The 14,519-nt window shown below is 45.5% G+C and overlaps 1 pseudogene; it reads left to right on the forward strand.

The window, feature by feature from the left end:
• The first annotated feature begins 4,222 nt into the window (after positions 1-4,222).
• On the forward strand, positions 4,223-8,547 carry LOC123371210 (annotated as a pseudogene).
• Positions 8,548-14,519: the final 5,972 nt, after the last annotated feature.

The raw sequence follows: 14,519 nt of genomic DNA on the forward strand, positions 1-14,519 counted from the left end.
CCTGTGTGAGGGGAAACTGCCCTTTTTGCTGACTGAAAGGGGAGGTGTTCATATCCCATGCAGTCCCAGAGAAGCCGCCTGGATCAGGTTGACAGCACCCACCCTCTCACGCATAGCGTTTAATAAAGGACTGGTTCCTTCATGATCCACTGTGGGTATCACGTTAGTCCCCTTTTTCCAGGGATTTTTCCACCTTCCTCACAGCAGGTTTGAGACCCAGCAGGGTAAGGCACGGGGTGCAAGGTTACAATGTCAACACATAGGAAGTAAAATTTGTGCCAAAAGTCCTGTGTGGATACTCATGATGAAAGGGATACAGCTATTAGATAACGTGCATTGGAAAAAGATGTAGAGGAAATCATCTAAGGGAGCTGAGGAATGAGAGTTCAGGGCTCCTGCATCTCGTACAGTGGTGAGCTGACCCCCTCCTTTTGTAGCCCTCTTAATCCTCTGATGAGGGAAGGGCAGCGAGGTCCCAGCAACAGGATGGCTGGGACCAAGGTTGGGACATATGTGGAAATGATTAAGGAGACAATAATGACCTGCACTATACTATTGTCGGGTCCTCCCAGATATTACAAGTGAATAATGTTGTGGTTTAATTAGGCCACATTCATTGCCTGCTGTCTGTCTTCTAGCATGGCTGGACAATGGCTGATGACAGGTTTGCAGCAGGGTTGCCTGACCAGTGTGGGCATGGATTTTTTTCACTCTAACAGCCTTGCACAAGTAACAGGTTGGAAGGATAGCTTAGTGGATAGAGCACTTCAGTGGGTCTAAGGAGCAGAGCTGGTTGGAAAATTTTCATTGAAACAGTTTTATTTCACAAAATGCTGTTTCGATGAAACTGAAAGTTTTCATGAAATTGTATCTATTTCAATGCAAATTCCTGTGAAAACCAGTTTTCCTGAAAATGTGTTGAACTCTTCCATTGCAGCAGAAACAGGAGATGTGCTTTGATCTAGAAAATAAGATGGTTCAGTCTGTACTATATCAGCTGCCCTTAATGTTTTTATCAAATAGATTTTCATTTGTCATTATGACATGGCATATATTATGTACTACTGCTACTGAGGTGTCATGAAATAATGGAAAAATAAAATAATATAAACATGAAAAAACATTAAAATAAAAATTAAAAACAATTCATTTGAAATATTTTTGAAATTTTCATTTAAAAATGAAATTTTCTAAATGGAATTTTTCAGAATTTCCATCAGCTCCACTCAGACCCTAGGTTCAGGTCCTGCCACACCCATAGACTTCGAGTGTGACCATTGGCAAGTTTCTTTCTGTATTCTATGTCTCAGGCCTCCTTTAATACTTCCCTACCGTCCAGGGGGTATTCTGAAGAGAAAATCCACTAACAGTTGTAGTGGGCAGATACCATGATAAGGGCCACACATGTCGGTAGGATAATGCTATAAATTATCCATCTGGGTAGAGTTGTATAATGCCACTTGTTAAGGGTGTAGATACATCTACAGGACGGCCCTGCAACACCGTTATAGGGAAGGGAATCCTTGTCAATGCTGCTCAGACTGTCTCTGGATGGACACATGTCCCCTCCATATGCTGCCTTCCTCCCAGGGGAGGCAACCTAGCACTTGCCAAGAGGCAGCAGTTGACTCTGCCACTTGCTACTCTGCCTCTGAGACTGGGCTCCCTCTCGGGTATGCTTGCACTTGGAGCCGGGAGTCTGATGGCAGAGACAGACCCACACAGCACAACCAGTGGGATGGGCTAGTCACCCCGAGTATGTGCCTGTTGTCTCATCTGGGTACGTGTCCGGCTGCCTGTGCTGCTGCACTCTGTTTTTATCACAGTAGCTTGATCAGAGCTAGCCCTGTGTTATGCCTCTTTGAGCTGGGAGTCACCGACCCCAGCTCCAAGTGCAGGCATACGCTTAGGGTACGTCTACATTAGGAAAAAGGATGTACAAGGAGATAGCTAAAGCGCTGCAGTATCCTAGAATAGACAGGGCAATATATTAGCAATCACCTTTTACACCACGCCATTTTGCCTAATGTCCCCTACCTTATCTGTGGGGGTCTGGACCCACTTTAATCCACCCCTTAGGTCACAGGTGTTGTGTGCCTGGAAACTGCTCTGGATGCTAAGGGTTAAGGGAGATGGGGAAGACCATCCTTATATTTTTATGTAACTTACATTTATCGGTTCACTTTGGGCTATTGAGATAGAGAAGTATGAATCCTGAAAATGTTTCATTTCCAAGCCAAAGAGGAATTAAATGTATTTTATTAAATAGTCTGAAACAGGTTCAAACATGTCGTGCTGCAGAGTAAATGGTAAGAACAATGGTTGACATTCAGGTCCCTGAATACAGGGGCCTAGGATAGGTCATCTGCTGTTCATTGAGTTATTGTCCTGATGGATATTTTTATGCAGCTCATGGTCACAAAGTGCTTAGGGAAATACAGAGCTAGATGCCTTCTACAGGTTTTAAAGCAGAGGCGTATCGGATTTAACAGACTAGGTGTGCTAACAAATGACAAACTTGGTGCTGGTGACCTGCCACATATAGAAACCTTGATAAGAAGTCTGGCAACACTTTGATTTATGCTTAAAATCCTGTGAGACTGGAAGGTGCATTTCACTCAGACAGCAGCAGAATTCAGGACAGAACTAACTCCAGCAACAGGAAAGCCCTTCTAACCAACTATTCAGAAAATGGTTATCACAGCTAGAGTGGAAAGAGAACACTGATAACAGGTAAGTTTATTGAACTAATAACTTACCTATACAGACAGCGCCACAAGTGCCGTAACACTTAAGATAAAAGACCATTAGATTTAGATATAAAATAATAACGAGAATGAGGGTTGTACCACTGTACATACTGTTTATATAGAAATGAGTCAGGAGTTTTATCTAGGTATAAAATCACAGCTCTTCACTGGATAAGACTTACATTTTGCATTCTGAATAAAGAGACTCAGATATGATAAAAATAAGGATGCAGATTTTGCTCAGGGTTCTGACCTCAGCAGAAACTGGATCCATGGAACCGAGTCCACCAATGCTGCATCCTGCTGATTGCAGGTAGCTGCCATGATCCTGTCCTAATTATAGAAATGAAGCAATGTTTATCATGGTCAGTGTATTCCTGCCCACTGATTTTCTTTATGGAATCCAGATTCTCTTTAAACCTGTAATTCATAAGCCAGACAATCATCTCAATAGAATGAACAGAATCTGAGGAAAAACTCTGTTAGGGAACTGGAGATATTCAAGAATTTTAGATCTGAATGAAAATCCAAGCATAGCCATCTCATCAGCCCTCTGAGGTACAAAATTGGCTATTTCTTGAAGAAAGCAACTCTTCTTCTTTGAAAACATGGCACTATGGGTGCTCTACCAAAGGATTATGGTTTTGCTTGGACACTACAAAGCAGTGCTCTCAGGCCTGTGCAGAGCACCACCTCATGCTTTGAACACGGGAATATAGAGAGGCACATCCCGCCCACCACTCAGTTCCTTCTCAACTGCCTGCAGCTTGAGACAGTCTTCTGCTGTGTGCCATATTCAGCTCCCTGCTTTTTCCTCACTGTAGAAAAACCCCTTTTTAAACTTTAATTTATTTTATTTATTTGCTTAGCACATTTGTGCTCTTGGGTGGGGAGGGGATACCTCCTCCTAGTTTTGGACCTTTCATTTGTTCTGGAGCACAATGTTATGCCTAAAACCCCAGGGTTTAAACCCTGGTAGACCTGTCATGGATCTTTTCCCCATGGTGATGGACACTCAAGTTTCCTGAGGTGTTTGGGGGCCCCCCATATCCCTCAAAGGGTAAAGTCTGTCTGTCTGTCTCTGGCCAAAGGCAGGTCCAAAAAAGATAGGGAGGCTAGACTAAAGCTCCGTAATGGAACGTGCTCTAACTTCAGAGGGGTCCACTGCCCCTCCCCCCCCTCAGCACATCATCCTCAATATCACAGGCTGCTTCGATTACTATTAAGCTTTGTCTGTGACCGTGGAGGTGAAGACTTGAAAGAACCAGGGAAACAAAGAAAAGGGGTAGATCATCCCATAAGACCCACGCTTGAAAGACCTCATGTCCCTCAAAGGGTACAGTGTATGCTCCAGCTGAGTCCAGTACTGAGGCATTGGCACCACATAAGAAAAAGCCCTTTGCCGCCACAGCACCTACTGCAGTGGTACCGACCAATCTCTTGCAGCACTGATAACCACAGGGCTATCGTGCATGCCCCCAGTACCAGCCTTTTACCAGGTGGGAGGACTTGTAACCTCCCTGATACCACAGCAGTCTCCATCCCACAGGTTGATAGTCCCACTTCCGGTACTGACCCAAGTCTTGACTATAGGCTACTAGAGTCCTATGCCTCATTAAAGATTTCTGTCTTCAGAGGATCTTGTAATTTCCGATGAGCCTGAGTCTCCACGGTTACAAAGATCTGTCAGAGCACCCTCATTGGTATAGCCCAGACAGTTGTAAGTCGAGACTTGTCTATGTTTCTAGCCTTTGGTGTACCAGCCATGACACCTGAGCTCTCACCCTACCACTTTAGCTCAGGAGAGGATTCATCCGACTCAAGATCGTGGTACATCCCAACACCATACCCCCGCAGTCCTCTGAGTCCCTCTAATGAAGAGGATCCTGGTATCCTACCAGACATCAGAGGCCCAGAAAGTATGGCTATCCTTGAGGACCCTTCATGTAGTAAGCCCACTATGGAGGGGGATAGGACTTGTGGGGCCATTTTGGCAACTAGTTCTATAGGATGTCAAGAAAATGAGTGCTACCACCCACTGATACCATATCATCATAACAGAAATCTGCAGGAGTGCAACCTGGTCTTCTTTCCAGACTTTTACCAAGCATTATGCCATATTACCTGCTTCCAGAAATAATACAGCCTTTGATGATGCAATCTTTCAAAACTTACCTCCTCACTGAGTAACTGCTTGGGAGACTCCTCCGATGGAGCACGCATAGGGACATGGGATTACTTACCTCACAGTAACTTGAGTTCTTTGAGATATTTTGTCCTGCTGGATGCTCCATCTCCCGTCCTCCTTCCCCTCTGCTGTGGAGTGAGGCTTCATGGTCAAGAGAGAACTGAGAGATGGGGGGCTCTCACCTCTTTATGTGTCCCCATTTAGAGCACGAGGTGCCATTTGGTGCAGGTGCAAACCCGCAAATACTACTTTGCAGTCTCTGGTTGAGAGCACACGGTGCACGCACATCCTATGGTGGCACACCCGTAGAGACAAAATGTCTCAAAGAGCTCAAGTTACTTTAAAGTAAGTAACCTCTCCTTCTCAATCTCCAGTTGATAGATGAAGCAGATTATTCTGTGTGATGCTGTCTGTTGAAAACTTGATTGGAAAGCTGCAATAGACAGCAGACTTGTTCGCTGGGGGGTTAATATAGGGTCTGTGGTTCAGAAGATGCTTTTGACAAGATCTGTTCTGTTTTTGTTTTTGTTTTTGTTTCTAGAAGCAAAGTCTTGTGCCTCTTTGTCTCCTCCACTGTGGGGAATGCTGCTCCGATTTGAATCCAGACACCAGCTGTTGGCAGAAGACACAATGAGTTTCAATTTCTCCGTTACCTGAATCTCATCCTCAGTGATTCTGACAATTTTAGCCATGCCTTATATTACTGACAAGTCCGGATGTCTCTTGGCAGCCTCTCTGATTCACAGAACCTCATGCCACACAAGACCAGCAGATTCACCATTTCCTGTGGATCATCAGCACTTTCTCAGAATACACAGTTGTGCCTGATTCTGCCCTAGCAAGAATTGTTGCCGCTGCTCCTTGGGATAAAATCTGTCTGTCTGGCTGTAGATTTTTCCACCAGTTATGGAGCTGCCATTAATACTCCAAGGCGAGTACTTGTGTGTGTGCACGTGCACTTGCACACACATTTTTCAACAACAAATGGCGCAATTGCCTTCTTAGCATATTAATACATTGTATGTACCAGAAAACTTCCCCCCCCCATGTTCCAGGACTACAATTTATGAATGGATTCTTACAGAGTCCCCTGTTTTATTGTTATGCAGGTTAAACCTGGTTCAACTTGTGCCATCTTCAGTTTGGGAGGAATGGGACTCTCCATTGTTATTGGCTGTAAAGCAGCTGGTGTTTCCCAGATCGTTGGGATCGACATCAACAAAGGCTAAAGAGTTAGGAGCCACTGAGTGCATCAACCCTCAGGACTTCAAGAAACCTTTTCAGGAGGTGCTGGTTGAGATGACCAGGTGTGGACCAGGGGTAGGCAACCTATGGCATGTGTGTCGAAGGTGGCACGCGAGCTGATTTTTCAGTGGCACTCACACTGCCCGGGTCCTGGCCACCGATCCGGGGGGCTCTGCATTTTAATTTAATTCTAAATGAAGCTTCTTAAACATTTTAAAAATCTTGTTTACTTTACATACAACAATAGTTTAGTTATATATTATAGACTTCTAGAAAGAGACCTTCTTAAAATGTATTACCGGCATGCGAAACCTTAAATCAGAGTGTAGACTTGGCACACCACTGGTGTGGACTATTCCTTTGAAATTACTGGATGCATAGATACTATGGCATGTGAGAGTGGCACATATTTTCTTTGCTCATTAGTGGCCCAATGTTAGAGCAGACTTAATGAATGTAGTAGGTGTTTGTGTACTCTTCACAAGACTCCTAACAAGGAGCCTCCTTATCCGCAGGCCAACCTCAAGATCAGTTCAAGTAAGAGCTCCCTGAAACAAGGGCTAAGTCTTGGCTGTGTTTTATACAGAGAATATGCTTTTTGCTGTATAAATAAGAGCTGGATAAAATGTATTTTTGATAGGCTAATTTTTTATATATAAAAAATTTTCAGACTCTAAATAATAGACTTTAGAATGATTTCATCAGGCAAAATGTACACTGTGGTACTGAGGGGAGGTTTTTGTTTCATAACCTGCACACTTCCTCTGTATGATGTCTTAATTCATTTTTTAACCAGGCAGCTGCCTTGGCATCCTGCCACATGGGCTCTAGGGACTGTATGATGATTCAAACACATCCTTTAGATATCCTTTGGCCCTATGCTGCCGTTCACTGGACATCCCTGGGAAAGGAGTTTTAATGGTGCATGGAGATAAACAAAAGTAGATGAAAATTTCAGTCTTAGTTAACTTGTTCCACTGCTTGTGAAATGTTTAGTGGTCAGTCTGGCTATTTTATTGATGTATAGTATGGAATACAAAAGTGAATGGTAATTCTGCTGCTGCTAGAGTAGAATGCGAAAACCCAAATTTGCATGAAGAAAAAAGCAATTATGCCTATAAATATGGATATGTACATGTGTAACTGCATGTGCCTAAGCTTGAAAAGCTGGCTCATTCAGACACATATTTTGTAAAATATATTATGCACATAGACACTGGACATCATAAAACATTTCCATTTTCTCTTGTATGATTTTATTAAATATTTATCTGAATATCTGTGCTAGTAAATACCATGAAAACAGTGTGCGAACTCCAAATGGCTGCTCTGTTCAACCACATTTGTGCTCTCTTTAGCTGCTGTTTTAGAAACAGTCTTGCAAATAGATTTTTTACCCCACCCAAATGTTTGGGGAATAGTTGTTCTTCAAGAGCAGTGGTGGGCAAACTTTTTGGCTCAAGGGCCACATCGGGGTTACGCAACTGTATGGAGGGCTGGGTAGGGAAGGCTGTGCCTCCCCAAACAGCCTGGCCCCCGCCCCCTCCCACTTCCCACCCCCTGACTGCCCCCCTCAGAACTTCCGACCCATCCAACCTCCCTGCTCCCTGTCCCCTGACTGCCCTCCCGACCCCTAGCCACATTCCTGCCCCCTGCCCCCACGGACTCCCACTCACAACCCTCCCAGGTCCCCATCCCCTGACCACCACCCCCAGAATCTCCAGCCCATCCAGCCGCTCCCAACTGTTGGCAGTCAGTTCATTCATAAGAATGCTCATACTGGATCAGACCAATGATCCATCTAGCCCAGTATCCTGTCTCAGACAGTGTCCAGGATCAGATGCTTCAGAGGGAACTAACAGCACAGGGCAATTTCAAGTGATCCCTGTCATCCAGTCCCAGGTTCTAGTTAGAAGAGGCTTAGGGACACCCAGAGCATGCATTTGTGTTCCTGACTATTTTGACTAATAGACATTTTTGGATCAAATCTCCATGAACTTCTCTAATTCTTTTTTTGAACCCAGTTATACTTTTGGCTGTCACAACATCTCCTGGCAATGAGTCCCACAGGTTGACTATGTGCTGTCAAGAAATACTTCCTTTTGTTTGTTTTTTAACTTGCTGCCTATTAATTTCATTGGGTGACCCCTAGTTCTTGTGTTATGTGAAGTGGTAAATAACACTTTTCTATTCACTTTCTCCACACCATACATGATTTTATAGACCTCTATCATATCTTTGCTTAGCTGTCTCTTTTCTAACCTGAACAAATCAGATGTTAGCTGATCTTTATCTGCATGTCGGCATTTGTAACTAACTACTTTTGTTTTATATTTCAGTATTGGCAGCGTCCTCCTTTTTTAAGGTTCAGAGCAATGGGAGATATGTGGGTCTTAACATCTCAACACTTCATATCCAGTATCTACTCCTCACTGATCTCTTTTTTTTTTATTATGATAACATGAAGAGAGCTGTGAAAGGCTTTGGGTGATTCTGACATGGAGAGCTGTGAAAAATGGGCCTGATGAAAGCTGAAAAGATTTGTAGGTTAATAAGGAAGCAACTTTGGGGGTAAAGAATGTTTTCAAATGTATCCTGTAGCCTCAAGGCCTGTGAAATGGTGAGAGAGGTGGATCTGTGTCTTGTCATGTGACCTTACATCAGCTTGATCCTTCTCACTCCGCTCCTACCTCTTTATACCTCCCGCTATCCAAATCATGTATGTAGATGAACATTACAATAGCCAGAATCTCCAACACTTGGGAACTGTGAAACACCTTGAAATTGTAACTGATCACACCTGCATGGATATGAGTAGAGAGATGGCATCTTTTCTTTTGCTCTCTCGTCTTATATCCAGAGATTATAGTCTGTTTTGGTACCAAATGCTAAAGGAAAACCTGACACTATCCTGAAGCTGAATTGTGGTGGGTGCACTGGAGGTGTTAGCTACAAATCCAGCACCAGCCTCAAACCTAGCATTCCTCCCAGCCAAACTGGGACAGATTTCTGTTACCTCTCTTTAGGGGAGGAGATGACGGAGCACACCAAGTGTCTAAGTTTTAAAGCTTTATTAATAAAATAATAAAATAACAGCAGTGAGTGTTGGGACTGCTCCCACATCACTCAAAGGAAGCAAGAAAGCGTTAATACCCTAGCCCTAACCCACTTTTATACTCACACACAGCCAACCCAAGGCTGGCCAAGCCTGGGTGTAACATAAGAAGAAGAGGGGGAGGGGTGAATGGGAGTTCTTGTTCCGTGCACGGGTCGTCCAGGGTCTGCTGTGATCTCCGACTTGCTTTGGCTCTCGGGAGGGTTTTTAAGTCCTGGGTTTCTTTTGGGGGTGTTTTTGTTTTAGGGCCTTCTGTTCCTTGTGCTCTTTGTACCAGTCCAAACTGGCTTGCTGTGGCCTACTCAGCGTTCCCAAAACACACCGGCTTCAGAGACTTTGTTCCCCAGCCCCGCCCCCCCCCCACTCCCCGTTGGCCTTGGCTGTTTTATTTGCTCTTGCTGTTTTCACTGCAATTTTTGTAGCCCTGCCCCACTTAGTTCTCTTCTCACGGCTGGGCAGCTGCAGGCTTTTTCTTGAGCCCATGACCTTGGACCGGGACCAGTGTTTTAGCTTCAGACGGAGCTAGCTGACGTGTTGAGTTAGCCCGGTCTTTGCTTTTTTCCTCTGTCCCCCTTTTGGCCTCTTGCAACCCGCAAAGGAATCCTCCAGTTCACACTCTCACCTTTGACCCTCCCCCGAAATGCCTTGCAATGCTTGCAACCGGGTTAGCAACATATAATGATGATTTGCCTCCCCATGGGACCCCCTGAGGGAGGGAGTCCTTGGGCCTGTGACAAACCCTCTACATTACCCAGCTCCAGCACCTAGCCACCTCTCATCTACCCTACAGTACCCCCAAACTTCCCATTGTTTCTTTTGGTGACCCACATCCCACGAGCTTTTCTGTCACCAAAGGACTGCAGAATATAGTGAGTCGCAGGATGATTTTCTGTGTATTTTGCTGGTCACACAGCACAAATGATGCAGAACTACTGATCTAGTTGGTAAAGCAAAGGCTGAAGAGATTTTTACAAACCAACATGTTGGTTAATTGTAACGTTGTTCTTACTTGTCTTTCTCCACTGTTTATATTAATAAAAAGATTTTTGCCTCAGGGAAAAACCTTGGGAATATCAGAAAATGCTCACAAGAGTTTCTGGGCTGTTTCATAGCAAAACTGTATTTGTGATCTGCCAATAAATCTGTGCTACTGTGGGGAATAGATTCAGAGGGGTCATTATGTATTACTACAAGGCATATGAGTGCCAAAACAATCAAGGTCCCATTTCCATTAAGGATGCAGAAACAAACTACTTTAGAGGCCTGTCAGATGCATGGACTATCGATGCACAATAACAGGCACCATGAGTCAAGGCTCTATCTGGAAGAAGAGAGCATGGCAGGAGGAAGGGAGGGTGGGTTAAAGTCTTGGGCTGTAGTGGTGGGAGTGAGGGAACCAAACAGTGGAAAAGGAAAGATTTGGTGGTTCTGAGATTTTGAAATGCAAAATAAAAGTGATATTACAGGAAACACTTTTTATTCAGAAAAGATGCTTGAAAGGAGCATGCGTGAGCTTGATTTAACTCAGCTCTGTGTTCTTGACCATTGTGTCAAAATTTACATGGATGTTTATTTTGCTATTTGTTTGCTTTAAAAAAAAAGACAGCACATATGTTGACGTTAGGATAAGATTTACCATTGTATTAAAGAACCATACAGCCCAGCATCAAATGTGAAATTTTGAACCTTTACCAACATAAGCATTACCCTTCCATATCAGTCTGGTATCCTGTCTCTAACATTGATACTAAAAGCCCCACTAATTTAAGATTGAGAGGGATAAGACCCTGTTGTGACCCTGACAGCATCCAAATTTATCCTCATTGATGCTCCATGAGCCCAATATGTCCAGCCTTGCTCTCCATGTCCCATAGAATCTTGTGACCTTGTGTGAACCCTCTGTGAACTCTCCATGACCCCAGCCTTGCCTCTCTATGTCCTCATTTAACCCCTCTGCCTCCAATGCTGCTTTGACCTCAAGTGAACCTTCTGCCTTCTAACTGAACCTCGGTGAATGGTACAGGACCCCAGCCTTGCACTCTGTACCCTATTTGACCCCCTTGCATCTAAACTGATCCTCATTGACCACTCCATGACCCCACACTAAATCAAGCACTGCTCTATGTGACCTCAGGTGAACCCTCTGCCTGCAAATAAAACCTCATGAACTCTTAATAACCCCAGCCTGCCTCTTTGTGTCCTCATTTAACCCCTCTACAGCCAAATTGATTCCCATTGACCTCTCCATGACCCCTCAGTGCCTTCTCCCCTGCTGTGACCACATATGAACTCTCTGTCTGCTAATTGAACCTCTGTGAAATCTCAATGACCCCAGCTTTGGTCTCTGTGTCCTCATTTGACCCCTCTGCATCTAAATTGATCCCCACTGACCTCTAAAAGACCCCAGACAACCTCCAGCCCTGCTGTTTGTGACCTCGTGAACCCTCTGCCTTCAAATAAAACTGCATGAACTCTCAATGGCCCCCAGCCTTAGTCTCTATGTCCTCATTTGTCCCCTCTGCATCCAAATTGATTCCCATTGACCTCTCCATGACCCCTCACTGCCTCCTCCCCTGCTGTGTGTGCCCTCATGTGAACCCTCTGCCTTCAAATTGAAACTCTGTGAACTCACCATGACCCCAGCTTTGGTCTCTGTGTCCTCATTTGACCCCTCTACACCAAATTGATTTCCCATTGACCTCTCAGTGCCTCCTCCCCTGCTGTGTGTGACCTCATATGAATCCTCTGCCTTCAAACTGAATCTCTGTGGACTCTCTATGACCCCAGCCTTGGTCTCTGTGTCCTCATTTGACCCCTCTGCATCCAAATTGATTCCCATTGTCCTCTCCATGAGCCGAAAGTGCCTCCTCCCCGCTGTGTTTGACCTCATGTGAACCCTGTGCCTTCAAATAAAACTGCATAAACTCTCAATGACCCCCAGCCTTGGTCTCTGTGTCCTCATTTGACCCCTCTGCATCCAAATTGATTCCCATTGAACTCTCCATGACCCCTCCGTGTTTCCTCCCCTGCTGTGTGTGACCTTATATGAACCATGTGCCTTCAAACTGAACCTCTGTGACCCCAGCCTTGGTCTCCGTGTCCTCATTTGACCCCTCTGCATCTAAATTGGATCCCCACTGACCTCTGAATGACCCCACACTACCTCCAGCCCTGCTGTTTGTGACCTCATATGAACCCTCTGCCTTCAAACTGAACCTGCATGAACTCTCAGTGACCCCAGAATTGGTCTCTGTGTCCTCATTTGACCCCGCTGCATCCAAATTGATTCCCATTGACCACTCCATGACCCCTAAGTGCCTCCTCCCCTACTGTGTGTGACCTCATGTGAACCCCCTGCCTTCAAATTGAAACTCTCTGAACTCGCCAGGACCCCAGCTTTGGTCTCTGTGTCCTCATTTGACCCCTCTACACCAAATTGATTTCCCATTAACCTCTCCATGACCCCTCAGTTCCTCCTCCCCCTGCTGTGACCTCATATGAATCCTCTGCCTTCAAATTGAATATCTGTGAACTCTCTATGACCCCAGCCATGGTCTCTGTGTCCTCATTTGACCCCTCTGCATCTAAATTGAGCCCCACTGACCTCTCAATGACCCCACACTACCTCCAGTCCTGCCTTTTGTGACCTCATATGAACCCTCTGCCTGCTAACTGAACCTCTGTGAACTCTCTATGACCCCAGCCCTGGTCTCTGTGTCATCATTTGACCTCCCTCTACATCTAAATTGACCCCACATTACCTCAAGTCCTGCTGTGTGTGACCTCATGTGAACCCTCTGCCTTCAAATTGAATCTCTGTGAACTCTCTATGACCCCGAGCCTTGCTCTCTGTGTCCTCATTTGACCCGTCTACACGAATTGATTTCCCATTGAGCTCTCCATGACCCCTCAGTGCCTTCTCCCCCGCTGTGACCTCATATGAACCCTCTGTCTTCCAATTGAATCTCTGTGAAATCTCAATGACCCCAGTCTGCCTCTCTGTGGCCTCAGCTGACCTGTCTGCATCTAACTTGATCTTCATAGACCTCTCCATGACCCCACACTACCGCAAGTCCTGCTTTGTGTGACCCTGTGTCTTAAATTAAACCTTTGTGATCTCTCAATCATCCCAGACTTCCTCTCTGTGTAATTTGACCCCTCTGCATCTAAATTGATCCCCATTGACCTCTCGATGACCCCAGACAACCTCGTGTGACCTTGTGTGAACCCTGGGTCTTAAATTAAGCCTCTGTGTCCCCTCAATGACCCCAGCCTTAGCCTCTGTGTCATTTGACCCCCTCTGAGTCCAAATTGATCCCCAATGACCTTTCCATGACCCCCCAGTGCCTCCAGCTCTTCTGTGATCTCATGTGAACCCTCTGCCTGCTAATTGAACCTCTGTGACCACTCCATGACCCCAGCCTTGTTCTCTGTGTCCTTATTTGAGCCCTCTGCATCCAAATTGATTCCCATTGACCTCTGTGTGACCCAATAGTATGTGGAACCCGGGATACCGTGACATCGTGTGAACCCTCTTCCTTCACATGAAACCACATTGACTTCTTCATGACCCCAGCCTTGGCCTCTGTGTCATTTGACCCTCTGAGTCCAAATGGATCCCCACTGACCTCCCCAGTGCCTCCAGCTCTGCTGTCTCTGCTCTCATGTGAACCGTATGTCTTCAAATTGTGCCCTGTGAATGCTCTATGACCCCAGCCTTGTTCTCTGTATCCTTGTGTGTCCCCTTTGCATCCAATTTGAGCCTCATTGACCTCTGTATAAACCGCACTATATACTATCCCTTTCTCTGTGTCATGTGACCCCACTGAGTCTAAAATGATCCGTAGCGTGTTCTGTGCCAGCCCCCATTGGCTCCAGCTTTCGCTCTTTGTGACCCTCTTTGCCTCCGAGTTGACCCTGGGTGACCTCTTGAAGACCCCCACTACCTCCAGTCCTGCTTGCTCTGGCATCATTTACCCCACTGCCTGCACATCTATCCTCATTGATCTATTCATGACCCTCTCTACCTCAAGCCTTTTCGCCGTGACATCCCCCCAGTATTCCCTGATTGAACCCCAACTCCTACCGAGTGATCCCTGTCTGTCTCTGTTTCCTCCAGACTTGCTCTCCTTGACCCCTATGTGACCCTGACAGGGTCCCTGTGTCCCCCGCATGACACAATTAACTCCAACCTCACCCTTCTAGGCCCCCTTTGCCTCTA

The sequence above is a fragment of the Mauremys mutica genome, chromosome 5 (genome assembly GCF_020497125.1).
Source record: "Mauremys mutica isolate MM-2020 ecotype Southern chromosome 5, ASM2049712v1, whole genome shotgun sequence".
NCBI classification, from domain to species: Eukaryota; Metazoa; Chordata; order Testudines; family Geoemydidae; genus Mauremys; species Mauremys mutica.